Raw genomic sequence first — 20,044 nt, 5'->3', positions numbered from 1 at the left:
TCAGAACCCAACATTGATTAATCGTCGTCAAAAAGCATGTTGTTTCAACGTTGTATTTGTGTTGTAGAATATTGGTTGGGGAAATGACCAAATTTCAATGTTCAAATCAACGTCACAACCCGACATTGATTAATCGTCGTCAAAAAGCGTGTGGTTTCAATGAACAGTGGTCCCAACCTAACCTTTTTGGAACCGCGGACCGGTCAACGCTTGAAAATGTGTCCCATGGATCGGGTGGGGGGATTCGTCATAAAAAAATACAATCATGTGTGCTTACGGACTGTATTCCTGCAGACTGTATTGATCTATATTGATATATAATGTAGGTGCACTAATTGTAAGTGTGTCTTGTGTTTTTTATGTTGATGAAATTTTTTTATTTCTTGTGCAGCCCGGTACCAATCCATCCACGGACCGGTACCGGGCTGCGGACCGGTACCGGGCTGCGGCCCGGTGGTTGGGGACAACTGTTGTAGAATATTGTTTGGGAAATGAATCAACGTCAGAACCCAACATTGATTAAACGTCGTCAAAAAGCATGTTGTTTCAACGTTGTATTTGTGTTGTAGAATATTGGTTAGGAAATGACCAAAATTCAACGGTCAAATCAACGTCAGGACCCAACATTGATTAAACGTCGTCAAAAAGCATGTTGTTTCAACGTTGAATTTCGGTAATTTTCCAACCAATATTCAGCAACACAAATACAACATTGAAACAACATGCTTTTTGATGACGTTTAATCAATGTTGGGTTCTTACGTTGATTTGACCATTGAATTTCGGTAATTTTCCAACCAATATTCTACAACACAAATACAACGTCAGAACCCAACATTGATTAAACGTCGTCAAAAAGCATGTTGTTTCAACGTTGTATTTGTGTTGTAGAATATTGGTTGGGAAATGACCAAAATTCAACGGTCAAATCAACGTCAGAACCCAACATTGAATAGAAATCGTCAAAAAGCATGTTGTTTCAATGTTGTATTTGTGTTGTAGAATATTGGTTAGGAAATGACCAAAATTCAACGTCAGAACCCGACATTGAATAAACGTCGTAAAAAGCATGTTGTTTCAATGTTGTATTTGTGTTGTAGAATATTGGTTAGGAAATGACCAAAATTCAACGTCAGAACCCGACATTGAATAAACGTCGTAAAAAGCATGTTGTATTTGTTTTGTAGAATATTGGTTAGGAAATGACCAAAATTCAACGTTCAAATCAACGTCAGAACCCGACATTGAATAGACGTCGTCAAAAAGCATGTTGTTTCAATGTTGTATTTGTATTGTAGAATATTGGTTGGGAAATGACCAAATTTCAACGGTCAAATTAACGTCTGAACCCAACATTGATTAAACGTTGTCAAAAACCATGTTGTTTCAACGTTGAATTTCGGTCATTTCCCAACCAATATTCTACAACACAAATACAACGTTGAAACAACATGCTTTTTGATGACGTTTAATCAATGTTGGGTTCTGACGTTGAATTTCGGTAATTTTCCAACCGATATTCTACAACACAAATACAACGTCAGAACCCAACATTGATTAAACGTCGTCAAAAAGCATGTTGTTTCAACGTTGTATTTGTGTTGTAGAATATTGGTTAGGAAATGACCAAAATTCAACGTCAGAACCCGAAATTGAATAAAAGTCGTAAAAAGCATGTTGTATTTGTGTTGTAGAATATTGGTTAGGAAATGACCAAAATTCAACGTCAGAACCCGAAATTGAATAAAAGTCGTAAAAAGCATGTTGTATTTGTGTTGTAGAATATTGGTTAGGAAAATGACCAAAATTCAACGGTCAAATCAACGTCAGAACCCAACATTGAATAAATACCGTCAAAAAGCATGTTTTATTTGTGTTTTTGAATATTGGTTAGGAAAATGACCAAAATTCAACGGTCAAATAAATGTCAGAACCCGACATTGATTAATCGTCATCAACAAGCATGTTGTTTTAACGTTGTATTTGTGTTGTAGAATATTAATTGTGGAAATGACCAAATTTCAATGGTCAAATCAACGTCAGAAGCCAACATTGATTAAACGTCGTCAAAAAGCATGTTGTTTCAACGTTGAATTTCGGTAATTTTCCAACCAATATTCAACAACACAAATACAACATTGAAACAACATGCTTTTTGACGACGTTTAATCAATGTTGGGTTCTGACGTTGAATTTCGTTAATTTTCCAACCAATATTCTACAACACAAATACAACGTCAGAACCCAACATTGATTAAACGTCGTCAAAAAGCATGTTGTTTCAATGTTGTATTTGTGTTGTAAAATATTGGTTAGGAAATTACCAAAATTCAACGTCAGAACCCGAAATTGAATAAACATCGTAAAAAGCATGTTGTATTTGTGTTGTAGAATATTGGTTGGGAAATGACCAAAATTCAACGTTCAAATCAACGTCAGAACCCAACATTGAATAGACGTCATCAAAAAGCATGTTGTTTCAACGTTGTATTTGTGTTGTAGAATATTGGTTAGGAAATTACCAAATTTCAACGGTCAAATCAACGTCAGAACCCAACATTGATTAAACGTCGTCAAAAAGCATGTTGTTTCAACGTTGAATTTCGGTAATTTTCCAGCCAATATTCTACAACACAAATACAACGTTGAAACAACATGCTTTTTGATGACGTTTAATCAATGTTGGGTTCTGACGTTGAATTTCGGTAATTTTCCAACCAATATTCTACAACACAAATACAACGTCAGAACCCAACATTGATTAAACGTCGTCAAAAAGCTTGTTGTTTCAACGTTGTATTTGTGTTGTAGAATATTGGTTGGGAAATGATAAAAATTCAACGGTCAAATCAATGTCAGAACCTGACATTGAATAAACGTTGTCAAAAAGCATGTTGTTTCAACGTTGTATTTGTGTTGTGGAATATTGGTTAGGAAATGACCAAAATTCAACGTCAGAACCCGACATTGAATAAACGTCGTAAAAAGCATGTTGTATTTGTTTTGTAGAATATTGGTTGGGAAATTACCAAATTTCAACGGTCAAATCAACGTCAGAACCCGACATTGATTAAACGTTGTCAAAAAGCATGTTGTTTCAACATTGAATTTCGGTAATTTTCCAACCAATATTCTACAACACAAATACAACGTTGAAACAACATGCTTTTTGACGACGTTTAATCAATGTTGGGTTCTGACGTTGAATTTCGGTAATTTCCCAACCAATATTCTATAACACAAATACAACGTCAGAACCCAACATTGATTAAACGTTGTCAAAAAGCATGTTGTTTCAACGTTGTATTTGTGTTGTAGAATATTGGTTAGGAAATGACCACATTTCAACGGTCAAATCAATGTCACAACCCAACATTGATTAAACGTCGTCAAAAAGCATGTTGTTTCAATGTTGTATTTGTGTTGTAGAATATTGGTTGGGAAATGGAAAAAATTCAACGGTCAAATCAACGTCAGAACCCAACATTGATTAATCGTCATCAAAAAGCATGTTGTTTCAACGTTGTATTCGTGTTGTAGAATATTGGTTGGGAAATGACCAAAATTCAACGTCAGAACCCGAAATCTAATAAACATCGTAAAAAGCATGTTGTATTTGTGTTGTAGAATATTGGTTGGGAAACGACCAAAATTCAACGTTCAAATCAACGTCAGAACCTGACATTGAATAGACTCGTCAAAAAGCATGTTGTTTCAACGTTGTACTTGTGTTGTAGAATATTGGTTAGGAAATGACCAAATTTCAACGGTCAAATCAACGTCAGAACCCGACATTGATTAAACGTTGTCAAAAAGCATGTTGTTTCAACGTTGAATTTCTGTAATTTTCCAACCAATATTGTACAACACAAATACAACATTGAAACAACATGCTTTTTGATGACGTTTAATCAATGTTGGGTTCTGACGTTGATTTGACGTTGAATTTCGGTAATTTTCCAACCAATATTCTACAACACAAATACAACGTCAGAACCCAACATTAATTAAACGTCGTCAAAAAGCATGTTGTTTCAATGTTGTATTTGTGTTGTAGAATATTAATTGTGGAAATGACCAAATTTCAACGGTCAAATCACAGTCAGAACCCAACATTGAATAAACGTCGTCAAAAAGCATGTTGTTTCAACGTTGTACTTGTGTTGTAGAATATTGGTTAGGAAATGACCAAATTTCAACGGTCAAATCAACGTCAGAACCCGACATTGATTAAACGTCGTCAAAAAGCATGTTGTTTCAATGTTGTATTTGTGTTGTAGAATATTGGTTGTGGAAATGACCAAATTTCAACGGTCAAATCAACGTCAGAACCCGACATTGATTAATGGTCATCAACAAGCATGTAGTTTCAAGGTTATGTTGGAGTTGTTGATGGTCAGGATCTAACTCAACAAGTTGTCAACGTTGTTTCAATGTCTTGTGCCTGCTGGGAAACACGACCACATAATAATGGAGCGTCATCCGGCAGCCGCAGAGATTAGCTCACTTCAATCACAGATAGCAAAATACAATCCCATCCCGACCGTCTACTGGTGTGCAGACCCGTGACTCGGTGTGCAAACAGATCCCCATCACACTCACCACTAATCCCAGGATGGATGCTCTGGGTCAAATAGCAGTGATTACTAGCTTTAAAACACTCTTCATCTTGTTGTTTTGTTTACTTGTTGTTGTCGAATGTTGACATGAATCCAAATGTAAAATAACATATTTGTAGGTGTATATTCTATATCCTCTTGGGCTATAAACACTTTGAACTTGTCATTTGATGCTTGTAGTTGTGCTATGACTTGTTTGATATATGGTTATAGCTATCAAATGGGTGTTTTTTTTATGTAAACAATTAAATACAAGTGAAATAAAGATGATTATCCACATTTGAGTCATGTCTACACCTTTGGTCCCATTTCAAGTGTTTTGACACCAAATTATCTACAGATTTTTATGTACTGTGTACGTAAAAATATAAAAAAAATTCCCAGGTCAATTACCTTTAATTATGTCTTGGATGAAACAGCATATATATATATATATATATATATATATATATATATATATATATATATATATATATATATATATATATATATATATATATATATATATATATATATATTAGGGCTGCAACAACTAATCGATTAAAATCGATTATAAAAATAGTTGCCGATTAATTTAGTCATCGATTCGTTGGATCTATGCTATGCGCATGCGCAGAGGCTTTTAAAAAAAAAAATTTTTTTTTTTTTTTTAGATAAACCTTTATTTAAAAACTGCAACATGTACAAACAGCTGAGAAACAATAATCTAAATAAGTATGGTGCCAGTATGCTGTTTTTTTTCCAATAAAATACTGGATAGGATAGAAATGTAGTTTGTCTATTTTATCCGATTATTAATCGATTAATCGAAGTAATAATCGACAGATTAATCGATTGTCAAATTAATCGTTAGTTGCAGCCCTAATATATATATATATATATATATATATATTAGGGCTGCATATATATATATATATATATATATATATATATATATATATATATATATATATATATATATATATATATTAGGGCTGCAACAACTAATCGATTAAAATCGATTATAAAAATAGTTGCCGATTAATTTAGTCATCGATTCGTTGGATCTATGCTATGCGCATGCGCAGAGGCTTTTAAAAAAAAAAAATTTATTATTTTTTTTAGATAAACCTTTATTTAAAAACTGCAACATGTACAAACAGCTGAGAAACAATAATCTAAATAAGTATGGTGCCAGTATGCTGTTTTTTTCCCAATAAAATACTGGATAGGATAGAAATGTAGTTTGTCTATTTTTATCCGATTATTAATCGATTAATCGAAGTAATAATCGACAGATTAATCGATTGTCAAATTAATCGTTAGTTGCAGCCCTAATATATATATATATATATATATACATATATATATATATATATATATATATATATATATTAGGGCTGCAACAACTAATCGATTAAAATCGATTATAAAAATAGTTGCCGATTAATTTAGTCATCGATTCGTTGGATCTATGCTATGCGCATGCGCAGAGGCTTTTTAAATTTTAATTTTTTTTTATTTTTTTATTTTTTTTTTTTAAATAAACCTTTATTTATAAACTGCAACATGTACAAACAGCTGAGAAACAATAATCAAAATAAGTATGGTGCCAGTATGCTGTTTTTTTTCAATAAAATACTGGAAAGGATAGAAATGTAGTTTGTCTCTTCTATCCGATTATTAATCGATTAATCGAAGTAATAATCGACAGATTAATCGATTATCAAATTAATCGTTGGTTGCAGCCCTAATATATATATATATATATGTATGTATGTACCTGTACAGATGTGGTCAAAAGTGTACATACACTTGTAAAGAACATCATGTCATGGCTGTCTTGAGTTTCCAATCATTTCTACAACTCTTATTTTTGTGTGATGTAGTGATTGGAGCACATACTTGTTGCTCACAAAAAAACATTCATGAAGTTTGCTTCTTTTATGAATTTATTATGGCTCTACTGAAAATGTGAGCAAATCTGCTGGGTCAAAAGTATACATACAGCAACATACATGATCAATTGTATCTATATATATATATGTATATATATTAGAGATGTCCGATAATATCGGTCTGCCGATTTTATCGGCCGATAAATGCGTTAAAATGTAATATCGGAAATTATCGGTATCGTTTTTTTTATTATCAGTATCGGTTTTTTTATTTTATTATTTATTTATTTTTTATTAAATCAACATAAAAAACACAAGATACACTTACAATTAGTGCACTAACCCAAAAAACATCCCTCCCCCATTTACACTCATTCACACAAAAGGGTTGTTTCTTTCTGTTATTAATATTCTGCTTCCTACATTATATATCAATATATATCAATACAGTCTGCAAGGGATACAGTCCGTAAGCACACATGATTGTGCGTGCTGCTGCTCCACTAATAGTACTAACCTTTAACAGTTCATTTTACTCATTTTCATTAATTACTAGTTTCTATGTAACTGTTTTTATATTGTTGTACTTTCTTTTTTAATTCAATAATTTTTTTAAATGTATTTATCTTATTTTATTAATTTTTTTAAAAAGTACCTTATCTTCACCATACCTGGTTGTCCAAATTAGGCATAATAATGTGTTTATTCCACGACTGCATATATCGGTTGATATCGGTATCGGTAATTAAAGAGTTGGACAATATCGGCATATCGGATATATATATATATATGTATATTAGGGATGTAGGGATCCCTAATATACATATATATATATTAGGGATGTCCGATAATGGCTTTTTGCCGATATCCGATATGCCGATATTGTCCAATTCTTTAATTACCGATACCGATATCAACCGATATATGCAGTCGTGGAATAAACACATTATTATGCCTAATTTGGACAACCAGGTATGGTGAAGATAAGGTACTTTTTAAAAAAATTAATAAAATAAGATAAATACATTTTTAAAAAATTATTGAATTAAAAAAGAAAGTAAAACAATATAAAAACAGTTACATAGAAACTAGTAATTAATGAAAATGAGTAAAATTAACTGTTAAAGGTTAGTACTATTAGTGGAGCAGCAGCACGCACAATCATGTGTGCTTACGGACTGTATCCCTTGCAGACTGTATTGATATATATTGATATATAATGTAGGAAGCAGAATATTAATAACATAAAGAAATGGGGGAGGGAGGTTTTTTGGCTTGGTGCACTAATTGTAAGTGTATCTTGTGTTTTTTATGTGGATTTAATAAAAAAAAAAAAAAAACGATACTGATAATAAAAAAAACGATACCGATAATTTCCGATATTTCTTTTTAAAGCATCTCTAATATATATATATATATATGAATATATATATATATACATATATATATATATGTTACAAAAATATATTTGTATTAGTTTGTGGATTCCCATGAGTCCATAGTCGTAGTGTGTAAAAGTGGGTCAGGGTGGAACTGGGCTGCCATCACCACCACACCACCACCACCACACCAACCTTTCATGGACGTCGGTGAAAGGAAGAAGCAGCTTTTAGTGGTCCTGTGTGTTTAGCAGCCCGCCGCCCGTGGCTGCGGCGCCGCGTCGGGTCTGACATTTTAGTGTTCCCCAGTGAAAAGAAAGGTTACAGGTGAAGGAAGGAAGGAGGGGAAAAAAGAAGAAAAGCTCTCGAGCGTGATTGCAACATCATTTATTCATCAGCAGTATGACTTGTTGCCCCCAGCGGGTCTTCTAACAAGTCCATGCAGGAGGACATAATAATACTACATTTCATTTGGTATTGCACTACTCAAGGATTGGAACTTACCCTCTCAGGAAGTGCCAAGTTAAATGTCTCTGAGAGGTTTGGTTATAGAATTGGCTAAAACAGTTAGCATGCTAATGTCGATAAATTAGAATGTTGATGTTAGCATGCTAACAGTTATCATGATTCAAGTACCAAGTTAAATGTCTCTGAGGTGTTTGGTTATAGAATTGGCTCAAAATAAGTTAGCATGCTAATGCTAACATGTTAACAGTAAAAATGTCCCAAGTAACAAGTTATATGACTTGAGGTGTTTGGCTGCAAAGCTGGCTAAAACTGTTAGCATGCTAAAGTCGATATGTTAGAATGTTAACGTTAGCATGCTAACAGTTATCATGATTCAAGTACCAAGTTAAATGTCTCCGAGGTGTTTGGTTTTAGAATTGGCAAAAAAAATAAGTTCGCATGCTAATGTTAACATTAGCATGTTCCAAGTAACAAGTTATATGACTTGAGGTGTTTGGCTGAAAAACTGGCTAAAACTGTTAGCATGCTAAAGTCGATATGTTAGAATGTTAACGTTAGCATGCTAACAGTTATCATGATTCAAGTACCAAGTTAAATGTCTCTGAGGTGTTTGGTTTTAGAATTGGCAAAAAAAAATAAGTTAGCATGCTAATGTTAACATTAGCATGTTCCAAGTAACAAGTTATATGACTTGAGGTGTTTGGCTGAAAATCTGGCTAAAACTGTTAGCATACTAATGTTAATATGTTAGAATGTTAACGTTAGCATGCTAACAGTTATCATGATTCAAGTATCAAGTTAAATGTTTCTGAGGTGTTTGGTTATAGAATTGGCTGAAAAAAAGTTAGCATGCTAATTTTAACATGGTAACATGTTAACATTAGCATGTGCCAAGTAACAAGTTATTTGACTTGAGGTGTTTGGCGGCAAAACTGACTAAAAGGTTAGCATGCTAATGTCTATATGTTAGAATGTTAATGTTAGCATGCAGTTATCACGATTCATGCACCAAATGTCTCTGAGGTGTTTGGTTATAGAATTGGATTTAAAAAAAAGTTAGCATGCTAATGTTAACATAGTAACATGTTAACATTAGCATGTGCCAAGTAACAAGTTATTTGACTTGAAGTGTTTATAGCTGAAAAAATGTCTAAAACTGTTAGCATGCTAATGTCAATATGTTAGAATGTTATTGTTAGCATGCTAACAGTTATCATGATTCAAGTATCAAGTTAAATGTTTCTGAGGTGTTTGGTTATGGAATTGGATTAAAAAAAAGTTAGCATGCTAATGTTAACATTAGCATGTGCCAAGTAACAAGCTATATGACTTGAGGTGTTTGGCTGCAAAACTGGCTAAAACAGTTAGCATGCCACTGTCGATTTGTTAGAATGTTAATGTTAGCATGCTAACAGTTATCATGATTCAAGTACCAAGTTAAAATGTCTCTGAGAGGTTTGGTTCAATAATTGGCCCAAAAAAAGTTAGCATGTTAATGTGGGTAATACTGCCTAAACCAGCATGGTCTGATTGGTGTGGTCTGGTCTAGAGGCCAATACTACTACTATAGTGTTGGTATTTTTAGTTCATTTAGCCATTTTTATGCTTAAAAATGTTTCATTTGGGGCATTTTGTTTTTACTGACAACACAAAGCTAAGAAATGTGTTCAGATAGCTTAGCATACACAGTATTGATTGACCTACCTTGTACTGGTTTTAGTATCTTTAATGTACTGCGATGAGGTGGCGACTTGTCCAGGGTGTACCCCGCCTTCCGCCCGAATGCAGCTGGGATAGTCTCCAGCCACCCCCGTTACTCCCGAGAGGGACAAGCGGTAGAAAATGGATGGATCTTTAATGTACAAAATGTATCAAAGAAAAAACCAGATCTTTAATCTTGAGGCACATTAGCTCATGACCAAAAGCCCTGGGGGGGAGTCAGTGTTCCTGAAGGTATGTCCCCGATTCTCATGTCCAAGTAGCCATAGTTATGCAACAATGCTAGTGCGCTACATTGCTAACTCAGTCCCTTCTGCTTCACTTGGCTCTGCGAGTGCACTGATGTACTCTCTGCCTTGGGGGCGATGAACTCCACAAGACTGCCATGTGGGACATTCAGGAACCCTTTAGTGGTCTCTGCTAGATACTAGACGGCGCTAAAACAAAGCCCTTTCTAGGAAGCTAACATTAGCACAAACTCTTGTCCTTGGAGCTGGAAGAGTACTGTGTTGTCGCCTCTTTAGGCTAAAGGGCACAGTCCTGCTCTTTTATTGACGCGTAAAAGCTGTTTTCTTATCTAAGAGCCTCACTGGACCGCGACGAGTGGCCGCCCCGAGCTCGAAGACGTGGCTTTATTCCGCCCGCTGTCCCGCTAACCTCTGGAACATTGTGAAGTAGACCGGAGTGGAACCGCACACAACAACATATGTTTACTTTTCACTGATCGTCGCGGCCTAGGAATGTGCGGCCCGAAAGTGAGACAAGATGGTGCCGGCGTGTATCGGCCACAGTCTGCCTGCATCGGCCACAGTCTGCCTGTATCGGCCACAGTCTGCCTGCTCTGCTTCAACTATTGTTTATTGCGGTTTTGCTTGGTACTTTGTGCCAAAATATCAGTGGCGTAATAGTGTCTGACCGTCAGACACTCGCTGGAACAACATGGGCACCCTCCGCTAAGACGCTGCGAATATCCACCCAAGCCCTGGTCTTCTCTGCAGCCCAGTCCGGAGCAGAAGCCCTGGGCGACCGGTGTAATGGACGTCCAGTGGATCTAGCATAATATTGTGAGAGTCCAGTCCATAGTGGATCTAACATAATAGTGTGAGAGTCCAGTCCATAGTGGATCTAACATAATAGTGTGAAAGTGTAGCCCATAGTGGATCTAACATAATAGTGAGAATCCAGTCCATAGTGGATCTAACATAATAGTGAGAATCCAGTCCATAGTGGATCTAACATAATAGTGAGAGTCCAGTCCATAGTGGATCTAACATAATATTGTGAGAGTCCAGTCCATAGTGGATTTAACATAATAGTGAGAGTCCAGTCCATAGTGGATCTAACATAATAGTGTGAAAGTGTAGCCCATAGTGGATCTAACATAATAGTGAGAATCCAGTCCATAGTGGATCTAACATAATAGTGAGAATCCAGTCCATAGTGGATCTAACATAATAGTGAGAGTCCAGTCCATAGTGGATCTAACATAATATTGTGAGAGTCCAGTCCATAGTGGATTTAACATAATAGTGAGAGTCCAGTCCATAGTGGATCTAACATAATAGTGTGAAAGTGTAGCCCATAGTGGATCTAACATAATAGTGAGAGTCCAGTCCATAGTGGATCTAACATAATAGTCAAGAGTCCAGTCCATAGTGGATCTAACATAATAATGTGAGAGTCCAGTCCATAGTGGATCTAACATAATAGTGAGAGTCCAGTCCATAGTGGATCTAACATAATAGTGAGAGTCCAGTCCATAGTGGATCTAACATAATAGTGAGAGTCCAGTCTATAGTGGATCTAACATACTATTGTGAGAGTGTAGTCCATAGTGGATCTAACATAATAGTGAGACTCCAGTCCATAGTGGATCTAACATAATAGTGAGAGTCCAGTCCATAGTGGATCTAACATAATAGTATGAGAGTCCAGTCCATAGTGGATCTAACATAATAGTGAGAGTCCAGTCCATAGTGGATCTAACATAATAGTGTGAGAGTCCAGTCCATAGTGGATCTAACATAATAGTGAGAGTCCAGTCCATAGTGGATCTAACATAATAGTGAGAATCCAGTCCATAGTGGATCTAACATAATAGTGAGAGTCCAGTCCATAGTGGATCTAACATAATAGTGAGAGTCCAGTCCATAGTGGATCTAACATAATAGTGAGAGTCCAGTCCATAGTGGATCTAACATAATAGTGAGAGTCCAGTCCATAGTGGATCTAACATAATAGTGTGAGAGTCCAGTCCATAGTGGATCTAACATAATAGTGAGAGTCCAGTCCATAGTGGATCTAACATAATAGTGTGAAAGTGTAGCCCATAGTGGATCTAACATAATAGTGAGAATGCAGTCCATAGTGGATTTAACATAATAGTGAGAGTCCAGTCCATAGTGGATCCAACATAATAGTGAGAGTCCAGTCCATAGTGGGGCCAGCAGGAGACCATCCCGAGCGGAGACAGGTCAGCAGCGCAGAGACGTCCCCAACCGATGCACAGATGAGTGGTCCACCCTGGGTCCCGACCCTGGACAGCTCCACGAAGGAGAGGGGGGCAGAGCAGAAAAGAAACGGCAGATCAACTGGTCTAAAAGGCTAGAGTATACAAATGAGTACTAAGATGGGACTTAAATGCTTCTACTGAGGTAGCATCTCTAACTGTTGCGTGCTTGGGACCCCTCGGCTTACTCGCCGAGGCGGCGGCTTGGCCTTCGTTTACCGGGACTCTCTCTGCTGCAAAGTGATGGACACCAACCCGTACAACTTCAGACGTGCCACGTTGGAAACGACCACTCTTTTTACTGTGTTTTAATCCGCCGACCACCTGGTCCTGCTGGTCTATTTTTAGACGAATTTACGGATTTGATGTCATCTATTGTTAAGCTGGAGAGTGTATTAATTGTTGGTGATTTCAATCTCCATGTTTGATAACTCCTCGTGTCCCTTGGTAACTGAGCTGGTATCACGAAGCCACCTGCTCAGTGGCCTAGTGGTTAGAGTGTCCGCCCTGAGATGGGGTGGGTCGTGAGTTCAAACCCCGGCCAAGTCATTGATTGATTGATTGAGACTTTTATTAGTAGGTTGCACAGTGAAGTACATATTCCGTACAATTGACCACTAAATGGTAACACCCCAATAAGTTTTTCAACTTGTTTAAGTCGGGGTCCACTTAAATTGATTCATGATACAGATATATACTATCATATATACTATCATCATAATACAGTCATCACATAAGATAATCACATTGAATTATTTACATTATTTACAATCAGGGGTGTGGGGGGGGTGGAGGATATGGACATCAAGTAGTGGACATAGAGAGAGAGAGAGAGAGAGAGAGAGATCAGAAGGCATAAGAAAAAGTATCTGCATTTGATTGTTTACATTTGATTATTAGCAATCCGGGGAGGGTGTTAGTTTAGGGTTGTAGCTGCCTGGAGGTGAACTTTTATTGCGGTTTTGAAGGAGGATAGAGATGCCCTTTCTTTTACACCTGTTGGGAGCGCATTCCACATTGATGTGGCATAGAAAGAGAATGAGTTAAGACCTTTGTTAGTTCGGAATCTGGGTTTAACGTGGTTAGTGGAGCTCCCCCTGGTGTTGTGGTTATGGCGGTCGTTTACGTTAAGGAAGTACTTTGACATGTACTTCGGTATCAGGGAGGTGTAGCGGATTTTATAGACTAGGCTCAGTGCAAGTTGTTTGACTCTGTCCTCCACCCTGAGCCAGCCCACTTTGGAGAAGTGGGTAGGAGTGAAGTGGGATCTGGGGTGGAGGTCTAGAAGTAACCAAGAAGAGTGCTCGTAAAACTCCACTGTGTAAGGGGGAGAGCCACATGAAGGGTTTTCTGTTTTCTCTCATGTATGGTAATCAACAGAAGGATGTTGTTCTGGCCCAAGGACTTCAAAGCGGAGAGATGACAGGATCTGCCCAATTTCCAGACGAACTCTTTGTGAACTATATTATGGACATCTTTTTGAAGTATTTTTGAACTATTTTATGGAACTCTTTTTTTAACTATTTTACGAACTCTTGTTGAACTGACCTTTCCTGTGAATTGTTTACGACCTTTTCTGTGAACTTTTTTGCGACCTTTGTCCACTGGAAACAGCAGTGGCCATGTGGTCGGGGGAGGGTCCAAAATAAAAGAAGGAGGCATGCAATCTTTTGGCAGAGCGTGCTGAGACACTGTAAGAGGTTACAGGTCGACGGCGACTCTCCTCAATATATGGAGTCCAAGTTGAATTCTGTCTCTGTTTGATTCTTTGCCTCTTGTCTTGTTTAATAGATATCATCAGTGTTTGAACCTGACAATCGCATACTTGCCAACCCTCCCGTTTTTAGCGGGAGAATCCCGGTATTCAGCGCCTCTCCCGGCAGAGATTTTCTCCCGACAAACTCCCGGTATTCAGCCGGAGCTGGAGGCCACGCCCCCTCCAGCTCAATAATAATAATAATACCTGGGATTTATATAGCGCTTTTCTAAATACCCAAAGTTGCTTTACATGTGTGTGGGGGGGGGGGGATTAAAACAACTTTATTAGGAAAAGAAACTAAGAAAAGAAAAAAATAATAAAGAAACACCAAGGGCAGGGTCAGTTTGGAAAGGCTAATGTGAAGAGGTGAGTTTTTAGGGTGGTTTTGAAGGTAGGGAGAGAGGGGGCATCTCTGATGTGCCTGGGGAGAGCGTTCCAGAGAGAGGGGGCAGCCACTGAGAAGGCCCTGTCTCCCCAGGTTCGGCGCCTGGTCTTGGGGACCTCCAGGAGGCCAGCATCACTAGACCTGAGGGAACGGGACGGGACATGTGGCTGGAGGAGGTCAGAGAGGTAGGGTGGAGCCAGGTTATGGAGTGCCTTGTAGGTGGTGAGGAGTATTTTAAAGGGGATTCTGTATTTGACAGGCAGCCAGTGGAGGTCATGAAGGACAGGTGTGATGTGCTCTCTGGAGCGGGTTCCGGTGAGCAGGCGGGCAGCGGAGTTCTGGACATATTGCAGTTTATTGAGGGTTTTGGAAGTGATGCCGTAGAGGATGCTGTTGCAATAGTCTAGCCGGGATGAGATGAAGGCGTGGATGAGGGTTTCGGCAGCAGAGGGTGTGAGGGAGGGCCGGAGACGGGCAATGTTTCTGAGGTGGAAGAATGCAGTTTTGGTGATGTGGTTTACAATGCGGACCTGAGACTGAGTGGGGACAGCCTGTTCTCACGCAATATAAACAGCTTGCCTAACGAATGGAAACAAGAATTTCAGTTCATCCAGGACAGTTGGAAGGGGAAGGGGTATGTTGCCTGTAAATATGTAGAACAGAACACGGTGGCCGAAATGATATACTCATCATGAACGGAGAAGTTAAACAGGACAATACTGCCATCTAATGGTTAGCCATCGGAACACTGAAATTCAAGTATTTCTTTTATGTAAATGAAATAAATAAATATATATATATAGCTAGAATTCACTGAAAGTCAAGTATTTCATACACACATATACAGTGGGGCAAAAAAGTATTTAGTCAGCCACCCATTGATTGTCAATGGGTGGCTGACTAAATACTTTTTTGCCCCACTGTATATATATATATATATATATATATATGAAATACTCGAGTTGGTAAATTCTAGCTGTAAATAACCACGCCCCCACCCCCCACCCCCGACCAAGCCCCCACCCCCACCCCCCCATTGATTTTAATTCATTATTTTTTCGAGCAATGACACTTCAAAAAAAAAAAAAGTCCCACTAAAATGATTGGGGATCCAAAAGGGTACTGCTCAGTAAAGTTTAAAAAAATAAATCCAACATTTTTTTTTTTACTTTTACCACAATAGTCTCAAGATCAACTTCCGATCTACCCGTCAATTATACGTTTTATTGTTGTTTATGTTTTTTGTTTGTTCGTTTTTTGGCCCTTCTTTAAAAAACTTGCAACATTTAAAAAAATATGCAACATTTGCCCCCCAAAATATCTGAAAGTGGAATATTTAATGTGAAGTAAACGGAGCCTTAAATAGGTCAATAATTCATAATGACATTGATTTTGATTCATTATTATTTTTTAAAGAAAGAAACCGCCTGCATGGCAGCTTTGTGTTATTAGAGTAAATAATGCAACATTTTCTTGTTACATTTCACCTGTTTGCTCTTTTATACCACTTTTTATGTTTTTTTTTCATCGTATTTTTAGAATGTGCCGTGGGGCCGTTAAAAAATTACCTGCGGGCCACAAATGGCCCCCGGGCCGCACTTTGGACACCCCTGTTCCAGGCTCTTATAAAGAAAAACTTTGTCCACGGATGAACGAAGCCATTTCCAGCTTTAGGAGAAGCTGTCGGAAAGGCGAACGTTTGTGGAAAGCCACAAAATTAGAGGTCCGTAGACTCCGTTTTAAAGAAATGATAGCGTAGCTAAATGAAAGGATGAATGAAACGTGCTTGCTCGGCTTTATTTTCAAATCTTATTTTGCACAATAAGAAAAACCCGAAAGTCTTATTTGACAACTATTGACAATGTTGTTGTACACACAGGAGGACTGTCATAGGCTTTTGAACTTTTTTGTGAACAAGGTCCAAGACGTAAGGGCCAGTATTAGTCCTCCCTTGGATGGTCTGTGCACTACTCCGGCCCCTGTGTGCTCATCAGGGTCTTCCTTTACTCCTGTCAGCCTACAGGATGTTCAGGTTTCAGTGGGCAAAATTAAACTCACATCGAGCCCTGCGGACATTGTTCCTACTCAATCCATCCGTACATCATCTTCCGCTTATCCGAGGTCGGGTGGCGGGGGCAGGAGCCTAAGCAGGGAAGCCCAGGCTCCTCCCGGGGGATCCCGAGGCGTTCCCAGGCCAGCCGGGAAACATAGTCTTCCCAACGTGTCCTGGGTCTTCCCCGTGGCCTTCTACCGGTCGGACGTGCCCTAAACATCACCCTTCGGGTGGCATCCTGACCAGATGTCCGAACCACCTCATCTGGCTCCTCTCCATGTGGCCCCTTTAAGTCCTCTCCTTTTTGGCAGTTACATTTCGGTGACATAGCTTGTTTACTTGAGATACAGTCAGTAGTCTCTTGTTCAACTTCTTTGGTTATACTAGCGGCGTTCCTCAAGGTTCCATCTCAGGTCCTCTCTTTTTCATCCTTTAAGCTTTTCAACTGCGGGTCCGGGATTTCAGTTCTAAGAAAACTGGTGAGAGACTCACATTTTTTACGGCAGATTCTGAAAAACACCAGAGTGCTGTCCTGGAGATGATCCGTCGACTAGCTTTTTGTGCAGAAACTCATTATTAGCAGGGCCCTACTGTAACTCTGATAAAAAAAAATGAAGTCCGAGTCCATGGTTAAAGTTAAAGTACCAATGATTGTCACACACACACTAGGTGTGGTCCTGGGTATGACTCAAAACTGCATCCGGTGATGAGACTTCAGTTCTGGAGTTTTGGGGAAGGTGGAGTTACCCCTCAGTCATCATTGCTCCCAGGTCCACTCTGACCCGGGGTGGTAGTACCTGTCAGGGTCCCAGCTACGGGTTGGATAGCATTTCAAAGACCTCAACGGTGGAAGTGGCGGAGGATGACACTGCGTGTCACAACGGCACTGAAGGCGGATGAAGGCTGCAACAGAGGGTGGTCTCCAGTCGTCATGGATCCATGCCACTGGATCAAGGCCCTCTCTGCCAAGGACAGTCATACTCGACTACGAGTGACTGCCGATGATGATGACGAGGTGTGGTGAAATTTGTCCTCTGCATTCGACCCATCCCCTTGTTCACCCCCTGGGAGGTGAGGGGAGCAGTGGGCAGCAGCGGTGCGGTGCCGCGCCCCGGAATCATTTTTGGTGATTTAACCCCCAATTCCAACCCTTGATGCTGAGTGCCAAGCAGGGAAGTAACGGGTCCCATTTTTATAGTCTTTGGTATGACTCGGCCGGGGTTTGAACTTCTCGCCCGGAAAAGGGTGGAGTGCCATCTCCGGGGTTGGGGAGGAGATCTTGCCCCAAGTGGAGGAGTTCAAGTACCTCGGAGTCTTGTTCACGAGTGAGGGAAGAGTGGATGGTGAGGTCGACAGGCGGATCGGTGCGGCGTCTTCAGTAATGCGGACGCTGTATCGATCCGTCGTGGTGAAGAAGGAGCTGAGCCGGAAGGCAAAGCTCTCAATTTACCGGTCGATCTACGTTCCCATCCTCACCTATGGTCATGAGCTTTGGGTTATGACTGAAAGGACAAGATCACGGGTACAAGCGGCCGAAATGAGTTTCCTCCGCCGGGTGGCGGGTCTCTCCCTTAGAGATAGGGTGAGAAGCTCTGTCATCCGGGAGGAGCTCAGAGTAAAGCCGCTGCTCCTCCACATGGAGAGGAGCCAGATGAGGTGGTTCGGGCATCTGGTCAGGATTCCACCCGAACGCCTCCTTAGGGAGGTGTTTCGGGCACGGCCGACCGGTAGGAGGCCTCGGGGAAGACCCAGGACACGTTGGGAAGACTATGTCTCCCGGCTGACCTGGGAACGCCTCGGGATCCCCCGGGAGGAGCTGGACAAAGTGGCTGGGGAGAGGGAAGTCTGGGCTTCTCTGCTTAGGCTGCTGCCCCCGCGACCCGACCTCGGATAAGCGGAAGAAGATGGATGGAAATTCCTACTGTAGTGGTTCCATCAAATAAAAAAATATGGATAATAGTGAAGGTTCTTAGCTTTTTGGTAACGTGCCCCCCAAAACAAATGAGTTGAAAGTCCCTGGTCTAAGACTAATGTCCCTCGGCTTGGACTGTACCAGTGTCCTACAGTAGTCCAGGACTTGAGAGCCAGCCCACAAGCAGACCTAATTAGAGTGCTTCTGAAAGGGCATATATAATCATCAATGACATTTACATTCAAGCACTCTTTGAACAAACATCCTGTCTTCATAATCCTCTCATCACGTCACCTCCACGCTGGGCACGGACACGGGGGTCATGCCACACCACACCTTATCATACACAGTCCTGCTCCAAAGTGTACATAGACTTGTAAAGAACATCCTGTCATGGCCGTCTTGACTTTACAATACTTTTACAACAGCAGCATTGTCCACACCTTTAAGTCAGGACTTTGGGAAGGCCATTCTAAAACCTTCATTTAGCCATTCCTTTACCACTTTTGACGTGTGTTTGGGGTCATTGTCCTGTTGGAACACCCAACTGCGCCCAAGACCCAACAACTCTTCTCCAGAAGGTCTTATCTCTGTCCATGTGATGTCAGATGAAACCAAAAATTGGCCAAACAGCTCAAATGTTGTTTCATCTGACATCACATGGACAAATATAAGACCTTCTGGATATACACACTTTGAAATACTCGGTTTCAATGGTTAAGTACTCGGTTTCAATGGTTAAATACTCGGTTTCAATGGTTAAATACTCTGTTTCAATGGTTAAATACTCGGTTTAAATGGTTAAATACTCGGTTTAAATGGTTAAATACCAGGTTTCAATGGTTAAATACTCGGTTTCAATGGTTAAATACCAGGTTTCAATGGTTAAATACTCGGTTTCAATGGTTAAATACTCGGTTTCAATGGTTAAATACTCGGTTTAAATTGTTAAATACTCGGTTTAAATGGTTAAATACCAGGTTTCAATGGTTAAATACTCGGTTTCAATGGTTAAATACCAGGTTTCAATGGTTAAATACTCGGTTTCAATGGTTAAATACCAGGTTTCAATGGTTAAATACTCGGTTTTAATGGGTAAATACTCGGTTTTAGTGGTTTAATACTAGGTTTCAGTTGTTAAATACTCGGCTTTAATAGTTAAGTACTAGGTTTTAATGGGTAAATACTCAGTTTTAAAGGTTAAGTACTAGGTTTTAATGGGTAAATACTCGGTTTTAATGGTTAAATACTCTGTTTCAATGGTTAAATACTCGGTTTGAATGGTTAAATACTAGGTTTCAATGGTTAAATACTAGGTTTCAATGGTTAAATACTCTGTTTGAATGGTTAAATACTCGGTTTTAG

At 39.2% G+C, this 20,044-nt stretch overlaps 1 protein-coding gene and 1 long non-coding RNA gene across 2 annotated transcripts in view; both read left to right on the top strand.

Annotated features, from left to right (window-relative positions):
- LOC133640933 (G-protein coupled receptor 151) overlaps positions 1–515 on the top strand; it is a 1,957-nt gene extending 1,442 nt beyond the window's left edge. Inside the window, exon 1 of the mRNA XM_062034652.1 lies at positions 1–515. This exon is cut by the window's left edge and continues 1,442 nt beyond it. The gene's annotated coding sequence lies outside the window, so the exon portion shown is untranslated.
- Positions 1–20,044, top strand: part of LOC133640934 (uncharacterized) — a 66,951-nt gene that overhangs the window by 26,499 nt on the left and 20,408 nt on the right. The window lies entirely within an intron of this gene.

This window comes from Entelurus aequoreus, linkage group LG23 (assembly GCF_033978785.1).
Source record: "Entelurus aequoreus isolate RoL-2023_Sb linkage group LG23, RoL_Eaeq_v1.1, whole genome shotgun sequence".
In the NCBI taxonomy this organism is placed as follows: domain Eukaryota; kingdom Metazoa; phylum Chordata; class Actinopteri; order Syngnathiformes; family Syngnathidae; genus Entelurus; species Entelurus aequoreus.
This window is presented reverse-complemented; position numbering and strand designations above follow the sequence as displayed.